Source organism: Somniosus microcephalus, chromosome 14 (assembly GCF_052327205.1).
Source record: "Somniosus microcephalus isolate GS21.2 chromosome 14, FLI_Smic_1.0, whole genome shotgun sequence".
NCBI classification, from domain to species: Eukaryota; Metazoa; Chordata; class Chondrichthyes; order Squaliformes; family Somniosidae; genus Somniosus; species Somniosus microcephalus.
In genome coordinates, this window is record NC_141000.1 from 87,024,394 (window position 1) to 87,045,515 (window position 21,122).

A 21,122-nucleotide genomic window follows, 5' to 3' on the forward strand; every position below is an offset into this window, starting at 1 on the left:
GAAAACCGAACTTGCGATCTATCAAGTTCTGACTCGACAGGTCATTCGCTGTCACTGTCAAATCCTCATTGCTGGCACAGAGTTGGACTAATTGCCCACCAACTGCCCAGCAATTACACAGGAAAATTTACGGCTGGTGCAAACAGGCGCAGGAGCCTGTTTGCACAGCGTAAGGGGAGGGTTGGATGTGGGTGAAGCATCAAAACAGCAGCTTTAATGCTCAAAAAGGGATCTGTGTTTATTTTACCACATGCTTTGCTGAAATGGCATGTTTTACAGCACATCAGGGCAATGAAGTTCAGTAAATGGGGTTGACTGCATGGCACGATCAATTTCCTCAGAACTGCAAGATTTAAGTTAAGTTAAGCAGGGCTGTCATTTCAGTGCATTTAATTGAAGATTGAAAAAAAAATCACTGCATTTCCATATTGCGGGTGATGAGGTGCTGAGCTTAACCAGGGATAAATCGACCATGTTCACTTGATTATTATGGACTACCACTGTTATCCCATGAGTCAGATAAATGGTGTAATATGTGAATTTAAAATTTGATTGATGTTGGGCATCGGAGATTTCTGTTTCTTGATTGGTGCACCGCCCCACGTGATCCCAGGTATGCTTACACACAAAGTGTGCCCCTGGGATTCGTGGGCCACTACGCTACACACAACTCTGCAGTGAAACAACACAAGTTTTCGAAGGGGGCCTCGCACCAGGTAAGTGCCGATTTCTTTCAGAGGTTGGTAGCATACTCCTTAGCTACGCCGCCGACCGTAATTTCAGGGCCAATAAATGTGAGAAATTTTTATAATAATTAGACAAACGTTAAGATAATATAAATAGATAAGAGAGAAAGGGTGAGGAAGATAGAATGATCAAAAGTAAAGTGCCTTGATTTTTTTTAAATAGTGCTTATTTTAATCATTCAGTTTATACCAATGGTAACTTGCAATTATATAGCACTTTAACATAACAAAAATGTCTCAAGGTGCTTGACAGAGGCATAGGAAAAAATGTACACTGGTTCAAGGAAAGAGATATTAGGGTGACAGGTGAGCGGGACATGGTGTGGGATAGGATATGAACAGCAGAGTTTTGGATGAGCTGAAGTTTATGGAGCATGGAGGAGGAGAGGGCTGGGAGAGCATAGAAAAGTCGCAAACATATGCATCTGTCCTCTGACAGACAGGTCTTCAAACCAGCCAGTATATCCTACAAGAATGCTTTGACCATTGTCTTCAGGCCTTTGGGGGAACATGTGGAGAAATCCTAGCAGCTGGCTTTCAAGAGATTTGGAGCAGAATCTCTCAGGGTCTGCAGGATCTAACTGATACCATCAGACTTGCCTTTCTGCTAATCAGTGGGCACTCGGATCCAGGGCCCAGTACATGATGTGGTTAGAATCTGCCATTACGATGCCATATGCTCTCCTGATGTCAGCTCATCTGATCTTTCTAACCAGGTCCTTCAGCTGGTTGTTCATGTAGGTATCAGGATACAGGAGCAGGTTGTCCACGCACCTGCAGTGGCGAAGCAACCTGAAGAAGAATCCTTACGGGGCTCAGAAGCCCTGAGATGAGAGTCACCGCAGTCCCAAAAGGCTCATTATACCACAGCACATCCAAGCACTAGCGGCGTTCCTGGTCCTCAGGTATCGCCTCAGCGCAGCGCCAGGATAGATTTAAGAACAGGCATAGAGCGGCACCAGAGGTAGGTACTGTGGTTAAAAGAAGCACTTGCTATAAATATATACATGCACAGTAAAGCCAACTCATGATATGAAGTCCAGTGTTCTGAAATGAGCCTGTTCTTTGTAATTTTTGTTTGAGGCAATGTTTGGTGGTCAGTTTGCACTGGGAGACGGAGTTCCTTCTATGCTATGTACAGGGGCGGAATGATCATGGGGAAATCGGGAGAGATCCTGAGTGTCCCCATGAATATTTTATCAGCGGCCCCTCCGTTTCTCTGTGAGAATCCCGTACCCTTTTGGGGGAGCCAGTCCGCCCCTGGCTGCCTGACCTAACTGTTGCCTACTTAAGCAGACATCTTGTGAAGCATCATCGCGGGAGCAGTATGGTCTGTAGTCTGTAGAAGGGTACCTCCTAGTTGGTCCCCTTTTCCTTTGGTGTAGCTTTATTCTGTGAGTCTTTGTCATTTCCTCTTCCTCCTGCTCCTGCTCCGCCTCCATTATAAGGACAAATGTAAGAAATCACACAACACCAGGTTATAGTCCAACAGCTTTATTTGAAATCACAAGCTTTCGGAGCGCTGCTCCTTCTTCAGGTGACAAGTAGGGGAATGGCCACAGTGAAGGCTATGGTAAGGGCTCAGAGTCAGAAGGGTAGGAAGGCAAAGATTTCCCTGCCTGAAACTGCTGAAAGGCAGCTTACAGAATCCTTTCTTAGTTGCACAGATGAGAAAATCTTTTTCTACTTGCTTCATTCGAAGCTGATGTTTCGGATAAAGTATGTGGACATTCAAAGCCTGTGAACTCAACCACTTCGTGGTTTGACAAGTCATGCAGGTCATTTACTCCTCATTTAACTTAAGTTGGTGCAATTGTGGTGTAAATAGTGGGATTTCTGGGACAGTGGCTTTGGCCTGTCAGCTGTGTAAATACCTTGGAGTGGGGGCATCTTCTGCCAGCACACAATCGTACCGGAATTTAGCATGTAGTTTAGAACGGGTGTAACTGATGTATCTGACTTATGCCCCAAATTCCAGTCCCCTGTGCCAGAACTATATCACCTTTTCACCAACAACAAAAAAAAGTCAGAATTTCAGGCTCTGCATGTTTTATTAAATTTAATTAAACTATCCAAGAATGACAAGTTATAGATCATTCCATTCAACTCTATCTCCTCTACAATCTTTCATGTGAAATTTGCAATATCCTGATGTATAATGAAAAGATTGAAGATAAACCAGGAAGCCTGGCTTTTCTCACACAAATCTAACTAAAATCAGTGGTAAGTTATTATGCAGGTAGCATGTCTCTGATGTTAGACGAGATTAGAACCGTGTTCTTGAAAATTCAAATGAACACCAATCACATGATGTCACATGGTGCTGGCATCATCAAATGATGATCACATGAGCTGCTCATGTATCCAATCTTATCATATCATTTCCAAATATATTTACAATCAATTGTCAGGTAGAAATTTTTGTTTATTTCAGCTCCATCACTCTGCATTGTCACAGGCTTTAAAAGTACTCATCGTAGTCTCTTTACTCTGCTTCCTTCTGCCCTGCAAGTTTGTAAATTATTTGCACAGCTTCCTTTAAATTTCCTTCTCTCTCACTGTGCTACACTCTAGTCTCAGGCAGGTGATTTCCACCAAAATCACAGTTAAACAGCATACTGGCAGGTGGATATATAATCTCATACTTTATTTGAAACTGGTTTTTGAAAGTTTAAATAAACACGATTTCTTTAGGGCTTATCCTCCTGGCTCACTCCAGCAGTGTCTCAACAATAACTAACATTTCTATAGCACTCCTCACGTCCAGGAAGATATCGTAAAGCACTTTACACGGCGATGGAAAATAACAGATGCCAAGTATGAGGGACTAAGCGAAAATAGAAGAAAGTTAGAACAGGCAGAGCGGTTAAAAGCCTGGTCGAAGAGAAGGGATTCCAGGTGGTTCTGAATGCAAGGAGGGAAGCGATGAGGTGGAGGGGTTTATTAGTCAGCTGTGTGGCTCACCTCAGATCAGTAGCTTCAGTGGATGAACCAGATGCAATTTGGAAATTATAGGAAGGGGAGCTAGCCTGGGAAATCTACATTCTTCCAAACTGTTGATAACGTAATACCAAATGTCGCCTTAGGAGTTGGAGTCTGAGAGTCAAGGTCAAAAGGAATTTGATAGTAAATGAAATAAATAAAATAGGTGAAATTAAAAGAGAATTTTGACTAAAATGTAGTAATTTGAGTAAAAACCTTGCTGTTTTCAACTCCAGAATAAGCCTTCCACAAAAGGCTTGGTAATCATTAATTGTACCAACTTCTGGCAAACTTGGGAACAGGATAAGCAGCTAATTGGAGATATGGGTTGAATGGTAATCAGTCAGGTTACTGGAAAAGTAACGGAGACTTGGGCATGTGATTCCTAAGAATGCGTCACAGGAGCAGTGGATCATGGGTAAGATGAAATACGTAGGACCAACTGAGAATCAAACACGCGATGTTCTGCTCAGTATGGCTCAGTGTAAACCAAGTGGTGCCTTTATGCACTATTTCAAATGGCTCGTAACTTCAAGAATATCTCAAAAAGAAAATCTTAGATAAAAACAAATATGTATATTGCATAAACAAATCATAACTTTAGTACTTCTGAGTTTTATAGTCTTCCTTGCTCAAGAATAAAAATACATACATGTAGGCTCGTGTGGAGCATAAACACTGGCATGAACATGCTGCCTGGCCTGCTGAGTATTTCCAGCATTGTCTGTTGTTATTCCAGATTTCCAGCATCCGCAGTATTTTGCTATTATACTGGCATGAACCTGTTGGGCTGAATGGCCTGTTTCTATGTTGTAAATACTTTGTAATAGTTTCCTCCATATATCAGCAGAAAGGTGACATTACACATTAATCTGCATCAGATTATATGTACTTTATCTGGCAACTGAAGTTGTATTTCCTTTTAAAAGGAATCTTGTTTCCTACCTCAAACTTTCCAATGATTACACCTACTTTTCCACATGGGAGAGCAACACTATAAAAACAGAAAATGCTGGAATCACACAGCAGGCAGTCAGCATAAATGGAGAGAATAAACGGGTCAACCTTTCAGGCTGGGCTGTTCCTCAAAACTGACAAATGAAAGATGAGCAGGACAGTTAGGTGGTGCCTGTAAAACCTTTTGCTCACTATGGCTTGCAGATTATATAATGTAAAGAACTAGATTACAATGAAGGAATGCTGACATTGCACCATATTAATCAAAACAAGTTCTCAGAATTCTTTCAGAAACACTGTCCCATTAAAAACAATAGGAGTACAAGAGGGTAGCAAAATGTTATACTTCCCAGATCAGCATGAGTTTCACAGGTGGACTAGCACTTCAACTGTACTCACATGAACCTGCCCTGGGAGTGTTTGATGGGACAGTGAAGAGAATGTTTTGCTCTGTATCTAACCAGTGCATTACCTGGCGTAGGAGTGTTTGATGGGGCAGTGTAGAGGGAGCTATACTCTGTATCTGTGCTGTACCTGCCCTGCGACTGTTTGATGCGACAGTGTAGAGGTTGGGAGAATTTTTTCATGCAGAGAGTTGTTGGAGTATGGTATGATTTGCCATAGGAAGTGGTTAAGGCAGAGACCATTGCATCTTTTAAGTGAAAATTGGATAAATATTTGAAGCAGAGGAAGATACAGTGATATGGTGAGACCACAGGACAGTGGGATTAGTTTTAGATTGCTTTGGTAAAGAACTGGCACAGACATGAAGGGCCAAATGGCCTCCTTCTATGCTCTAAGCTTCTATGACCTCATAGATGCCTATTGTTCTTTGCTCAGACAGATTGGTTAACCTCATGGAGAGAAGCCCTCCAAGAATTGGCATATGTGGAGTAACATGGTAATAGTCAGCTGACACTCAAGTCAGTGGTAGTTATGCATCATCACTTGGCCTTGTACTCGTAGCATTAGATGCTACTTCTAACAATAATTAGCCTACAGTGACTCCAGTAAAGGCACAGGTACAAAAGGACTAGTACAGAGACTGGGGCTTTTTTCTTTAGAAAAGAAAAGACTCAGAGGTGACCTGATAGAGGGCTTGAAAATTATGAAGGGGTTTTATAAGGTAGACGTAGAGAAGATGTTTCCACTTGTGGAGGAGGCCAAAACTAGAGGCCATAAATATAAGATAGTCATTCATAAATCCAATAAGGAATTCAGGAGAAACTTCTTTACTCAGGGAGTGGTGAGAATGTGGGACTCACTACCACAGGGAGTAGTTGAGGCGAATAGTATAGATGTATTTAAGGGGAAGCTAGATAAGTACATGAGGGAGAAAGGAATAGAAGCATATGTTGATAGAGTGAGATAAAGTAATGTGGGAGGAGGCTTGGGTGGAGCATAAACACCGGCATTGACCTGTTGGGCTGAATGGCCTGTTTCTGTGCTGCAAAATTCTATGGGGGAAAAATTCATTCCCTTAGCACCTCCTGTTAGCGCCAACAGATGGCGCTAATGGGGCACTAGAGCAGTATCGCTGGGGCGAGGTGAATCCAACGTTACACGCCAAATCCCGCCCTCCCCCGTAGTGCCGCCGGTAAGAGTTATCGCCGGGAACGTCAACGCCAGTGAGTGTGCAGTGCTCACTGACCGCCTGATCTGCTAAATTGATTGTCGCCACCTACCTTAGCACCTGGAGTAAACACCGACAGGGATTACTGGCGTGAAGCACCAGGAAGCCGGCTCCAGGGATGTTATTTAAAGGGATCATCAGTAATGACTTGCAGCTGTCAGGTTAGTACAGTTTCAATGGTTTCTTGTCAGTTTCACATACTCCAACAGTTTCATTCAGTAATTTAAGAACATAAGAACATAAGAAATAGGAGCAGGAGTAGGCCAATCAGCCCCTTGAGCCTGCTCCACCATTCAATAAGATCATGGCTGATCTGATCCTAACCTCAAATCTTCTATCACTCTCCATCCACCCGAACCCATGTGATCTCCCGGGAGAGGCAAAAAACCAGATAGAAAACCCAATGGCCAATTTGGGAGAAAAAATCTGGGAAATTCCTCTCCGACCCATCTAGGCGATCGAAACTCGTCCAGGAGATCACTCTGTCCCTATATTTTCTACAGTACTTACCTTCTGTAAAGGCGATCTCCACCCCAGCCAGGAACAGGAATAAAACCATCTCCTGAAATCTAACACAGAATTAGAACACAAGAAGTAGGAGCAGAACCAGGCTACACAGCCCCTGGGCCCACTCCAATACCCACAGGGCCATGACCATTCCGAACCTAGACTCTGTCCAATTTCCTGCCCGCTCCCCGTAACCCTTAATTCCCTTTACTTCTAGGAAACTATCTATTTCTGTTTTAAATTTATTTAATGATGTAGCTTCCACAGCTTTCTCGGGCAGCAAATTCCACAAACCTACCACCCTCTGAGTGAAGAAGTTTCTCCTCATCTCAGTTTTGAAAGAGCAGCCCCTTATTCTAAGATTATGCCCCCTAGTTCTAGTTTCACCCATCATTGGGAACATCCTCACCGCATCCACCCGATCAAGCCCCTTCACAATCTTATATGTTTCAATACGATCGCCTCTCATTCTTCTGAACTCCAATGAGTATAGTCCCAATCTACTCAACCTCTCCTCATATGACCACCCCCTCATCCCCGGGATTAACCGAGTGAACCTTCTTTGTACTGACTCGAGAGCAAGTATGTCTTTTCTTAAGTATGGACACCAAAACTGTATGCAGTATTCCAGGTGCGGTCTCACCAATACCTTGTACAACTGCAGCAATACCTCCCTGTTTTTATATTCTATCCCCCTAGCAATAAAAGCCAACATTCCATTGGCCTTCTTGATCACTTGCTGCACCTGCATACTAACTTTTTGAGTTTCGTGCACCAGGACCCCCAGATCCCTTTGTACTACAGTACTTTCCAGTTTCTTGCCTTTAAGATAATAAGTTGCTCTACGATTTTTCCTGCCAAAGTGCATAACCTCACACTTTCCAGTATTGTATTCCATCTGCCAAATTTCTGCCCACTTACTTAGCCTGTCTATGTCCCTTTGCAGGTTTTTTATGTCCTCCTCACTCACTACTTTCCCTCCCATCTTTGTATCATCTGCAAACTTTGATGTGTTACACTCGGTCCCCTCCTCCAAATCGTTAATATAGATTGTAAAGAGTTGGGGACCCAGCACTGACCCCTGCGGAACACCACTAGTTACTGATTGCCAGTCTGAGAACGAACCATTTATCCCAACTCTCTGCTTTCTGTTAGAGAGCCAATCCTCCACCCACGCCAGAATATTACCCCCAATCCCGTGATTTTTTTATCTTGAGCAATAATCTTTTGTGTGGCACCTTGTCAAATGCCTTTTGGAAGTCTAAATACACTACGTCCACTGGTTCCCCTTTATCCACCCTGTATGTTACTTCCTCAAAGAACTCAAGCAAATTTGTCAAACATGACTTCCCCTTTAAGAAACCATGCTGAGTTTGTCCTATTAAATTATGTTTATCCAAATGTTCCGTTACTGTCTCCTTAATAATGGACTCTAACATTTTACCAACCACAGATGTTAGGCTAACAGATCTATAGTTTCCAGCCTTCTGCCTACTACCCTTTTTAAATAAGGGTGTTACATTAGCAGTTTTCCAATCTGCCGGGACCTTTGCTGAGTCCAGGGAGTTTTGGAAAATTATTACCAATGCATCCACAATCCCTAACGCCACTTCCCTCAAGACCCTAGGATGTAAGCCATCAGGTTCAGGGGATTTATCCGCCTTGAGTCCCATTATTTTACCAAGTACCACTTCCTTAGTGATTTTAATCGTATTTAGCTCCTCCCGCCCTAGAGCCCCCTGTTTGTCCAGTGTTGGGATATTCTTAGTGTCCTCTACCGTAAAGACTGATACAAAATATTTGTTCAGCGTTTTTGCCATCTCCATGTTTCCCACCATTAATTTCCCGGTCTCATCCTCTAAGGGACCAACATTTACTTTAGCCACCCTTTTTCTTTTTATATAACTATAGAAACTTTTGCTATCTGTTTTTATATTTTTTGCTAATTTACTTTCATAATCTATCTTCCCTTTCTTAATCAATCTTTTAGTTATTTTTTGCTGTCTTTTAAAGACTTCCGAATCTTCTATCCTCCCACTAGATTTGGCTACCTTATATGCCCTTGTTTTTAGTCGGATACTATCCTTCATTACTTTACTTAGCCACGGATGGCTATCTTTTCTTTTACATCCTTTTTTCCTCAGTGGAATATATATTTTTTGGAAGTTGTAAAATAACTCCTTAAATGTACACCACTGATCATGTACCGTCTTACCCTTTAATCTATTTTCCCAGTCCACTCTAATCAATTCCGCTCTCATACCTTCATAGTCTCCTTTATTCAAGCTCAGCATGCTTGTTTGAGATCCAACTTTCTCACCCTCTAATTGAATATGGAATTCAACCATGTTATGGTCACTCATTCCAAGGGGATCCTTTACGAGGACATTTTTAATTAATCCTGTCTCATTACACAGGACCAAATCTAAGGTTGCTTGCCCCCTGGTCGGTTCAGTTACATACTGCTCAAGAAACCCATCCCTAATACACTCAATGAACTTATCCTCAAGGCTGCTCTGCCCAATTTGATTTGTCCAGTTAATATGATAGTTAAAATCCCCCATAATTATAGCTGTTCCCTTATTACAAGCCTCAACTATTTCCTGATTAATACTCCATCCAACAGAGTTGCAACTGTTCGGAGGCCTATAGACTACGCCAACTAGTGTTTTTTTCCCCTTATTATTCCTTATCTCCACCCAAACTGTTTCACTATCCTGCTCCTTTGACCCAATATCATTTCTCTGTATTATAGTGATTCCTTCCTTTATTAACATAGCCACCCCACCTCCCCTCCCTTCCTGCCTGTCCTTCCTGATTGTTAAATAACCTGGTATGTTTAATTCCCAGTCATGGTCACCCTGCAGCCATGTTTCTGTAATGGCCACAAGATCATACCCATATGTAGTTATTTGTGCCGTTAACTCATTCATTTTGTTACGAATGCTACGTGCATTCAGATAAAGAACTTTCAAATATGTTTTGTGACACTTAGTTCCTGTTTTTTCCCCTTTTAGTACTTTACCTTTTACTCCATACCTTCTGTCCCTTCCTGACACGTTCTGTTTTTTAATTCCCCCACTGCTACCTAAGTCTATGACCTTCTCCGTTGTCATTTCTATTATTTGCTCTCTAGAAACCTCCCCCCCCACTAATTAGTTTAAAGCCCTCTCTACAGCCCTAGTTATATGATTCGCCAGGACTCTAGTCCCAGCACTGGCCAAGTGGAGTCCGTCCCAACGGAACAGCTCCCTCCTGTCCCAGTACTGGTGCCAGTGTCCCAAGAAGCAAAACCCATTTCTCCCACACCAGTCTTTGAGCCACGCATTTAACTCTTTAATTTTATTTATCCTAGCCAAATTCGCTCGTGGCTCAGATAATAACCCAAAGATTATTACCCTTGAGGTTCTGTTTTTTAATTTGACCCCTAGCTGCTCATACTCCTTTAACAGAACCGTCTTCCTTGTCCTATCTATGTCATTTGTACCAACATGGACCACGACAACTGGATCCTTCCCCTCCCACTCCAAGTTTCTTTCCAGCCCAGAAGAGATCTCCTTAACCCTGGCACTGGGCAGGCAACACAGCCTTCGGGACTCCCGCTCTTGACTGCAGAGAACCCTATCTATCCCCCTAATGATACTATCCCCTACCACTACAACATTTCTTTTTACTCCCTCCACTTGAATGGCCCCCTGTACCACGGTGCTTTGGCCAGGTTGCTCATCCTCCCTGCAGTCCCCGCTCCCACCCTCACAGGGAGTAAGAACCTCGATCCTGCTTGACAAGAGCAAGGGCTGCGGCTCCTTCAACACTACCTCCTGGATCCCTGGATTTCAAGGTTCTTTTGTATCAGGAGTTTTGTGGCAACTAAAAAGTAGCTACATTTATTCTTCAAAGAATCAAACTGCTACACTTAGAAACATTAATGGGGGCTGTATTGGCATGCCACCTCGCCCTCTAAGCTCTACGGCGGAGGAAACGTAGGCAGCAACAAAAACAGGAACATTTGCGCAGAGGGAGGAGGAGAGCCATCAGGGCCCTCAATAGGAGGCCTTACCCTCTGAGGGTATTCCGAGAGCACTTCTCCTACCTTCAATTAAGCGAGGAACAGTGTATTAGAAAGCTTCACGTCACCAAGGAGGTGGTTACAGAACTCTGCCACCTCCTGCAACCAGACCTCCAGCCTCAGATCGGGGCGACCACGGCTCTCCCATTGGCAGTCAAAGTCACTGCGGCCCTCAATTTCTTCACCAGTGGATCCTTCCAGTCTGCAACAGGAGACACAGCTAACATCTCGCAGTTCGCTGTCCATCGCTACATCTGGGAGGCCACTCAGGCTTGGTACAGCAGGAGAAGGGATTACATTGGCTCCCGATCACTAGGGAGAAGCAGGACAAGCGTGCATGTGGCTTTGCCAGGATAGCAGGCTTCCCAATGGTGCAGGGTGCCATTGACTGTACTCACTTGGCTTTGCAGGCACCACATAACAATCCTGAGATCTTCCATAACCACAAAGGCTACCACTCACTTAATGTGCAATTAGTGTGCGACCATGCACAGCGAATCCTCACTGTCAATGCCCACTATCCTGGCTGCAGCCATGATGCCTTCATTTTGCTCCAGACTGGTGTGCCAGCACTCTTCCAGCCACCATGTCAAGCTCGTGGCTGGCTGCTCGGAGACAAGGGCTATCCACTCTGCACCTGGCTCATGACTCCCCTCCACAACCACACAACACTCCTGCCCAGCACTCATATAATGAGAGCCATGCTGCCGCCAGGTACATCAGTGAGCAGACCATTGGCCTGCTGAAGCAATGGTTCGGTTGCCTTGACCGCTTGGGAAAAGCCCTCCAGTACTCAGCTGAGCAAGTGTCTCATTTCATGGTGCTCTGCTGCATGCTCCACAACTTGGCCATCATGTGGGCATAGCCCTTGCCACCAGGGATTGCGGGACTACCTCAGGAGGAGGAAGAGGAGAAGGAGAAGGAGGAACAGGAGCGAGGGAGGAGGCAGCCATTCATTCGGCCTTCCGGAAGGGTGGTCCGTGACCACCTCATCAGACTGTGGTTCGAATGAATTAAACCCCAGATCCCTGTTGCTCACCACATGCCCATCATTCCATCCCTGTTGCGGCCATATCACAGCGCAAAGCTGAAATGAGAGACACAAATTAATCCAAACTAAATTAATAAATATATCAAAACTCAGTGAATACATATTTACACCAAAAATATTAACTATTCACTCTTGTGCAATCCCTTAGTGCCTCTCGTTACTGTGCCTTTGCCTACTCCAGTGCTCATACGAAGTGTTGGCCCAGTGGCTGCAGCACGGCGGGTGGAAGGCTGCTGAGTGTCGGTGCCAGAGTCTACAGATGGCCTTGCAGGACGCCCTCGACCAGTTCTGGGCCTGGAAGAGCCGGCTGTAGACTGCACCATCTCAGCATGGGCAGCAGCAGTCTGGGCTGGCTGGATGACAGGCAGCGACAAGAGCAATGGTGGAGTGGCAGTGGTGGGAGCAGGAATGCTGTCATCCTGAGAGAGGACAGCAGATTCCTGCTCCACTGACCCACTGCCACACCTTCGGGGCAGCACCTCAGCTCCCCAGCAATCTGTTGGAGCACAGATTGGTGGCCTGCTGTGAAACTGTGAAAGCCCCGGTGGACGGTGTTCGACCCAGCACGATGGCAGCAGTTAGAGCTTGTGTTGCATCAAGCTGAGACTGCTTGAGAGCAGTCTGAGATTGGATGCCACCAAGCATAGACTGCATTACAGCACTAAGACATTGTGTGGCTTCCGCCTGTGCTGCAATGAAAGCTGCCACATTGCCCATGACACGCGGCTTTAGGTCTGGGTCACCACGGTCTCTCTGGGAGTCTACCATCCTTTGCAGACTGGTAATGATGGGCTCCTTGGTGTGCGCAGAGCTCTGTGCAATGTTGGAGGCGGACTCCTCCACGCGCCTTACCACTGAGGAGAGGCTTTCGGGCACCCTTGCCATTGCACCTATCATCTCCATGTGCATCACCCTGTGCAGGTCCTGCTACTTAGCCTCTAAAGAACTCGTAGTGCCAGTATCTGAACTGGTGCCTGTGGGTGAGACATGCAGTGATGCAGTGTGTTCTTCCTCCTCCTCTTTTCCTGCCTCGCTCTCTACGGTGCCGTCAGGGACAGGCTGCTTAGGTGCTTGCTGATTATCTGAAAGCATAAAGGCACAAGAGTCGGGTTAAGGTGAGGGGAGGGGGGCAGGAAGGGAGAAATGCATTAGCTGGAAAGTGCGAAATGGTTGTGGTGTGAGGGGGAAGTGGGATGTGAGAAGAAGGAATAGGGATAAACATACTGTTGTTGTCCCCAAGGGGGTAAATGTCACCGGTGGCCATGGCGTCCACCACCTGATGCCCAATAATCTGCAGCACTCGATTCTCCAGCGCAGACAGTGGTTGTGTGTCGGCTTGTCCCCCGCCTGTGCGCTCCTGCTCCCTCCTGTTGTGAGCCACCTTGGCCTGCAAGAGAAAGGAAAGTCTGTGAGTGAGTGTGGAGCAATGTGTTTGGGTGATGTGCCTGCCATAGTTGAATAGCTGTCATTGTGTTCAAGGTGTGAGATGTGGGTGTGAGTGTTGGTAGGTGGAGATTGTTGGTGGGTGAGTGCTGGGGGTGTAGTGCTTTGGGCAGTGTGTGAAGATTGTGCTTCAGATGGTGATATGGAGCATTTGTTGAAGCATTCACTCACCCTGACCACCCAAGTGAGGTCGTTAAATTTCTTCCTGCTCTGTGTGTGGGTCCTGGGGACCACAGTGCTGCCCGAGATGTGCTGCGCTACCTCACTCCACATGGTGCGGAAGACTTGTGGTGAGGGCCTCCTGCCACTTGCCCGGTAGAGCAACGCCCTCCATCTCCACAGCGAAAACCAATGCCTCCAATGCTTCATCGCAGAATCTGCGGGCTCTCTCCCTGGGGCATGGATCTGCCATGAGTACACCTGGTTCAGTCCTTTAGCTCCTTCTCCTTGTTCTGCTTCTGCTTCTGCTTGCTGAGGCAGCTGCACAGCCAGCAATGCTGAGAATGAGGTTCTGCAGCATCAATGAACCTCCCCTTTAAGTACTGAGAAAAGCCTGTGGCAATCATGACTTGCGAATAGACTGCACCTAATATTGGTCCACCCTTTGAGTGTAACGCCCATGAGCTTGGGCTTTAAAACTTGAATTAGGACGCCAATTATTTTTTTGAGCAGTGAGCACGAATTTTGCATGCAGTCTAAAGCATTAATGCCAGCGCTAATTCTCCAACTTTTCTACTGACACCGCCCATTCCTGGGCTATAATGAATTTCTAGCCCTATGTATTTCTATGTAATTTTATGTAGCTTTATCTCATGAAGCTCGCCAGTTGAATATGCAGCCATTCACCAGTTTTACCTCTTCAACTAGGAAAGTTCTTCAGTCTCCAGGTTACAGACTCTGTTGAGGTAGGTGCACTACCTGGGTTCGTAGTCACTGCAAGCCTTTGATCTCTTATGTTCTCTGCACTCTTGCCCAGCCTCTTGTTCTCTTATTCCAATTTAATATAATCACCTATGGTTGCTAGTGCTACCCCATGCTGTCTGACAAAAAGTGATGAGCACCATTCACTTCTTTGTTGATACTTCAAAATCTTCCCAATTGTTAAAATCACGAACACTGGGGGTAACTTTAACTTTTGACAATGGTATAAAACGGGCGATATCGAATCAGACGGCCATTAAATACATCCCACCCAATTTTCCTCTCCATTAATTTCAATGGAAAGAAAAATTAGGCGGGCTATATAATGTACAGCCATTCCAATTTCACCCATTTTACACATTGCTGAAAGTTAAAATTACCACCACTATATCCAACCCGGCGTAAAATATTCACATTTTGAGTTGACTTTGCAGCTGTAAATTGCAGTCAAGCTTGTTAATAACGATGTTAACAAGGGTTTAACAATCAAATATTCTGGGCCCACAAAAAGCTTTGGCCCACTGTCAGCCCATCCAAGGCCCCTCCTCCCCCATAATCACCTCCCCCTCCCTCAGGCTCCAGCTGTCAGCCAGCTCAGTGGAGGATCCAGCCGATTTGCCATCCTCCCATATCTATTGAGTTACAGCAGGATGCTCACTTGGCTCCCGCAGCTTTCCTGCAGCATGTAACTGAGGCCTGGGCCTCAAAATGGCGCAGGCCTCACAGTAGTAACAATGAGTGGTCAGCGAGCACGCTCCAACCACTGTCCACCTGTTGTCTGCCCCAAGTTAAAATCGCTCCAATACGCACAATCTGTATTTAAAAAGAAAGAAAGATTGCATTTATATAGCGCCTTTCACGACCACCGGACGTCTCAAAGCGCTTTACAGCCACTGAAGTACTTTTTGAAGTGGAGTCACTGTTGTATTGTAGGAAACGCGGCAGCCAATTCGCGCACAGCAAGCTCCCACAAACAGCAATGTGATAGTGACCAGATAATCCGTTTTTGTTATGATGGTTGAGGGATGAATATTGGCCAGGACACCGGGGATAGCTCCCCTGCTCTTCTTCGAAATAGTGCCATGGGATCATTTACGTCCACCTGAGAGGGAAGACAGAGCCTTGGTTTAACGTCTCATCCGAAAGACAGCACCTCCGACAGTGCAGCACTCCCTCAGCACTTTGGTTCCAAAAGCAGTTTAGTTCGTTCCTCGAGCTTTGAAGAACACCGACAAAACTTGAACCAATTGTAACTACACTTGGTACAAGACTCTGGCTTTCAAACTCTGATTTTTGTTCATTTAAGTTAATGGATGTCTTGGTTACAAGTGTGAAATCTTTCCTGCCTGATTTTAGCTATTTTTAGTTCTGTGCCCAGCTGATCCTTTATGCCAAACACAATAACCGAAAATCTATTTATTTATGTATTTTGACAGGATTTAAAGGGACGGGCACCAGGCCAAAAGCCAAAAGATAAACAAAAAAAAAGATTGTCACAGTATCTGCATGCTATTTCCCTGAGGGTGCAGGACAGTAACACTGACATTGATATTCACACTTCCAATGGAAAGAGTAAGCATATAAATAAAGATGGATATATGTATCTTTGTACTTCTTTTGACACCAGTAAACACCTTTGTTGTTTATGTCCCGCTCCAGAGACTTGAGCACAAAATCTAGGCTGACACTGCAGTTCAGTACTGAGGGAGTGCTGCACTGTTGGAGCTGCTGTCTTTCAGATGAGACGTTAAAACTAGGCCCCTAGGTCTGTCCTCTCAGGCGGACATAAAAGATCCCATGGCACTATTTCGAAGAAGAGCAGGGGAGTTATCCCCGGTGTCCCAGCCAATATTTATCCCTTAACCATCAACACTAAAACAGATTATCTGGTCATTATCACATTGCCGTTTGTGGGAGCTTGCTGTGCGAGAATTGGCTGCCGTGTTTCCTACATTACAATAGTAACTACGTTTAAAGTTTGATGTAGTGTATATAGATTTTAGCAAGGCTTTTTACAAGGTCCCACATGGAAGACTGGTCACAAAAGTAAAAGCCCATGTGATACAAGGCGAAGTGGCAAGTTGCATCCAAAATTGGCTCAGAAGTAGGAAGCAAAGGGTTATGGTCAATGGGTGTTTTTGTGACTGGAAGGCTGTTTCCAGTGGGGTTCCGCAGGGCTCAGTACTGGGTCCCTTGCTTATTGTGATACATATCAATGATTTAGACTTGAATGTAGGGGGCATGATTAAGAAGTTTGCAGATGATACAAAAATTGGCCGCGTGGTTGATAATGAAGAATAAAGCTGCAGACTGCAGGAAGACATCAATGGACTGGTCAGGTGGGCAGAACAGTGGCAAATGGAATTCAATCCGGACAAGTGCGAGGTAATTCATTTGGGGAGGGCTAACAAGGCAAAGGAATACACAATAAATGGTAGGACACTGAGAAGTGCAGAGGAACAGAGGGACCTTGGAGTGCATGTCCACAGATCCCTGAAGCTGGCAGGACAGGTAGATAAGGTACGATAGCAAAATACTGCAGATGTTGGAAATCCGAAATAACAACAGAAAATGCAGGAAAAACTCAGCAGGTCAGGCAACATCCGTGGAGAGAAATTTGAGTTGACGTTTCGGGTCGAACCCTTCTTCAAAACTGGAAAGAAAAGAAATTAGATCGAAGGCAGGGCTGCGATCGGACAAAAGAAGTGAAAGAAACAAAAGAGCTAGACGAGATGGTAATAGGCTGAGATTAGGTGTAAAGTGTACTGGCAGGGCAAGAGATAGCTGCCAGGTGTGAGAGAGAAACAAAAGGAAAGTGGGGGGGGAAAAGGAGTGGAAAAATTACAAGAAAAAATGTGTAATAGGGGCCGAGGTTATGATCTGAAATTGTTGAACTCGATATTGAGTCCGGAAGGCAGCAGAGTGCCTAATCGGAAGATGAGGTGCTGTTCCTCGAGTTTACGTTGAGCTTCCGTGGAACAATACAAGAGGCCAAGGACGGTGAGGTCCGAGTGGGAATGGAGCGGTGAATTAAAATGACAGGCGACTGGAAGCTCGGGGTCACCCTTACGGACTGAACGGAGGTGTTCCGCAAAGTGGTCACCCAATCTGCGTTTGGTCTCCCCAGTGTAGAGGAGACCGCATCGTGAGCAGCGAATACAGTATACTAGATTGCGAGAAGTACAAGTAAATCGCTGTTTCACCTGGAAGGGGTGTTTGGGGCCATGGACAGTGGGAAGGGGGGAGGTATAGGGGCAGGTGTTACATCTCCTCCGCTTGCACGGGAAGGTGCCAGGCGAAGGGGAAGGGCTGTTTGGGGTGATAGAGGAGTGGACTAGGGTGTCTCAGAGGGAGCGGTCCCTACGGAATGCTGAAAGGGGAGGGGAGGGGAAGATACGTTTGGTGGTGGGATCACTTTGGAGGTAGCGGAAATGCCGGAGGATGATCCGTTGAATGTGGAGGCTGGTGGGGTGAAAGGTGAGGACAAGGGGAACCCTATCGTGGTTCCGGGAGGGAGGGGCAGGGGTGAGGGCAGAAGTGCGGGAGATGGAACTGACACGGTCGAGGGCAGTGTCAACCACGGTAGAGGGGAATCCTCGGTTGCGGAAAAAGGAAGACATGTCTGAAGCACTGGTGTGGAAGGTGGCATCGTCGGAGCAGATACGGCGGAGACGGAGAAACTGGGAGAATGGAATAGAGTCCTTACAGGAAGCGGGGTGGGAGGAAGTGTAGTCCAGGTAGCTGTGGGAGTCAGTGGGCTTGTAGTGAATATTGGTCGATAACCTATCCCCAGAGATGGAGATGGAGAAGTCGAGGAAGGGAAGGGAAGAGTCAGAGATGGACCATGTGAAGGTGAGGGAAGGGTGGGAATTGGAGGCAAAGTGAATGAAATTGTCAAGTTCGGGGCGAGAGCAGGAAACGGCACTGATACAGTCATCAATGTATCGGAAAAAGAGGTGAGGGAGGGGACCCGAGTAGGACTGGAACAAAGATTGTTCCACATAGCCCACGAAAAGGCAGGCATAGCTAGGACCCATGCGGGTACCCATGGCAACACCTTTGATTTGGAGGAAATGAGTGGTGTTAAAGGAGAAGTTGTTCAATGTGAGAACAAGTTCAGCCAGGCGGAGGAGGGTGGTGGTGGATGGGGACTGGTCGGACCTCTGTTCAAGGAAGAAGCGGAGCGCCCTCAGGCCATCCGGGTGGGGGATGGAGGTGTAGAGTGATTGTGCGTCCATGGTGAAAAGGAAGCGGTTGGGGCTAGGAAACTGGAAACTATTAAAGTGGCGGAGGGCGTCCGAAGAGTCGCGGATGTAGGTGGGAAGAGACTGGACAAGGGGAGAAAAGATAGAGTCAAGATAGGAAGAGATCAGTTCCGTGGGGCAAGAACAGGCTGAAATGATGGGTCTACCAGGGCAGTCCTGTTTGTGGATCTTGGGAAGGAGGTAGAAGCGGGCTGTGCGGGGTTGGGGAACTATGAGGTTGGTGGCAGCGGGGGGAAGATCTCCAGAGGAGATGAGGTCAGTGACAGTCTTAGAAACGATGGTTTGATGTTCGGTAGTGGGGTCATGGTCCAGGTGGAGGTAGGAGGAGGTGTCGGAGAGTTGGCGTTCAGCTTCCGCTAGGTAGAGGTCAGTACGCCAAACAACAACAGCACCACCCTTGTCAGCGGGTTTACTGACAATGTCAGGGTTGGATCTAAGAGAATGGAGTAATGCAAGTTCAGAGGGAGGTAGGTTGGAGTGAGTGAGGGGAGCAGAGAAATGGAGACATGTCTTCCTTTTTCCGCAACCGAGGATTCCCCTCTACCGTGGTTGGCACTGCCCTCGACCATGTCAGTTCCATCTCCCGCACTTCTGCCCTCACCCCTGCCCCTCCCGCCCGGAACCACGATAGGGTTCCCCTTGTCCTCACCTTTCACCCCACCAGCCTCCACATTCAACGGATCATCCTCCGGCATTTCCGCAACCTCCAAAGTGATCCCACCACCAAACGTATCTTCCCCTCCCCTCCCCTTTCAGCATTCCGTAGGGACCGCTCCCTCCGAGACACCCTAGTCCACTTCTCTATCACCCCAAACAGCCCTTCCCCTTCGCCTGGCACCTTCCCGTGCAAGCGGAGGAGATGTAACACCTGCCCCTATGCCTCCCCCCTTCCCACTGTCCATGGCCCCAAACACCCCTTCCAGGTGAAACAGCGATTTACTTGTACTTCTCGCAATCTAGTATACTGTATTCGCTGCTCACGATGCGGTCTCCTCTACATTGGGGAGACCAAACGCAGATTGGGTGACCACTTTGCGGAACACCTCCATTCAGTCTGTAAGGGTGACCCCGAGCTTCCGGTCGCCTGTCATTTTAATTCACCGCTCCATTCCCACTCGGACCTCACTGTCCTTTGTAGTGTATGTGCTTTAAGTCAGAACTACTTTTTACAGCTCCTGCATACTGTAGTACCGGCAGTGACCACACCGGTATATAAGCTTTGCGCATGCCTCTGTACCCCAGTCTAGAGATCACCCTCCTCCAGTAAAGACCTGTTATTTGTTTATGTACAGCATCCGTGTAATTATTTATCCACTGAACCACGGATCTAACAGTGGCGACGAGTGTTGATGCAAATCTACCTGCAACATAAAAAAAATAAAAAATAGTCGAGTCCAGGAACACGGGCGTCGACCACGAGCAACCGCCCAGCAGTCAGGCAGAGATCCAACTTCGCTGGGGAGGCTGTGGAGAGCCGGGCTTGGTTCCCCAGCCACAACGAGCAGTAAGAGACCGATGACAGGTCCAGAGCAGACCCTTCCCGAGCAGCGGCGGCTGGAGCCGACCGACGGCAGAGAGAGAGAGCCGGGCAGCGTCGACGGGGTAAGAAAGAGGGTGAAGAGAGCAGGGCACAGCTGGGGGTTGATCACTGAGCGGCGTCGAGGAAAAATACTGCAAACCGGAGAGAGGGTAAGAAACAGCCGGGTTCTAGACTGAGCGGCGTCGACAAATATCAAGAGAAGAACGCGCAGAGCACAGCCAGGGATCACGGGCTGATCAGGGTCCGCGGGGCGAAGCAAGGGGAGACGCCATTGAGCTGCGGAGAAGCAGGGAGAGCACGGGAGGCGCCATTGAGCTGCAGAGAAGCAGGGAGAGCGCGGGAGGCGCCATTGAGCCGGGGAGAAGAAGGAAGCGCGCGGGAGATGCCATTTTGCGAAGCCGCAGCGGAGAAGAAGGGCGAGCGCAGGAAGGAAGGAAAGCGCGGGAGACGCCATTTTGTGCCAGCGGAGAAGAAGGGGAAGCGCGGGAGGCGCCATTGGGGATAGTTAACACACAACCAAGGATGCCGAAGAGTGGCAGTATCTCTACATTCGACAATGAAGTCGAAGATTGGGCGACATATGTGGAACATATTGAGGTGTACTGCAGGGCGAATGAAGTGCCAGATGCTAATAAAGCACTGGTTCTGTTAAATTCCATGGGTGCAAAAACTTATGGGTTACTGCGAAATCTAATAACCCCAGAGAAGCCAGTAAACAAGAATTTTGGAAGCATAGTAGAAATCCTACAGGACCACTTAAACCCCACACCGCTGCTGATAGCCGAACGATTTAAGTTCCATAAAAGGAACCAACACAAAGACGAAAGCAATGCTGAGTACCTAATGGAAGTGCGCAAGCTATTGAAATACTGCCAGTTTGGAGCGGGACTAGCAGACACGTTAAGGGACAAGTTTGTGTGTGGGCTACAAAGTGAAGGAACCCAGAAACAGCTTCTATCAGAAAAGGACCTTACGCTGGACAAAGCTTTCAATATGGCAGTAACACAC

The 21,122-nt window shown here is 46.7% G+C and overlaps 1 protein-coding gene across 1 annotated transcript in view; it reads right to left on the reverse strand.

Moving 5' to 3' along the window:
- Window positions 1-21,122, reverse strand: part of crfa4 (cytokine receptor family, class I receptor 4) — a 142,780-nt gene that overhangs the window by 45,001 nt on the left and 76,657 nt on the right.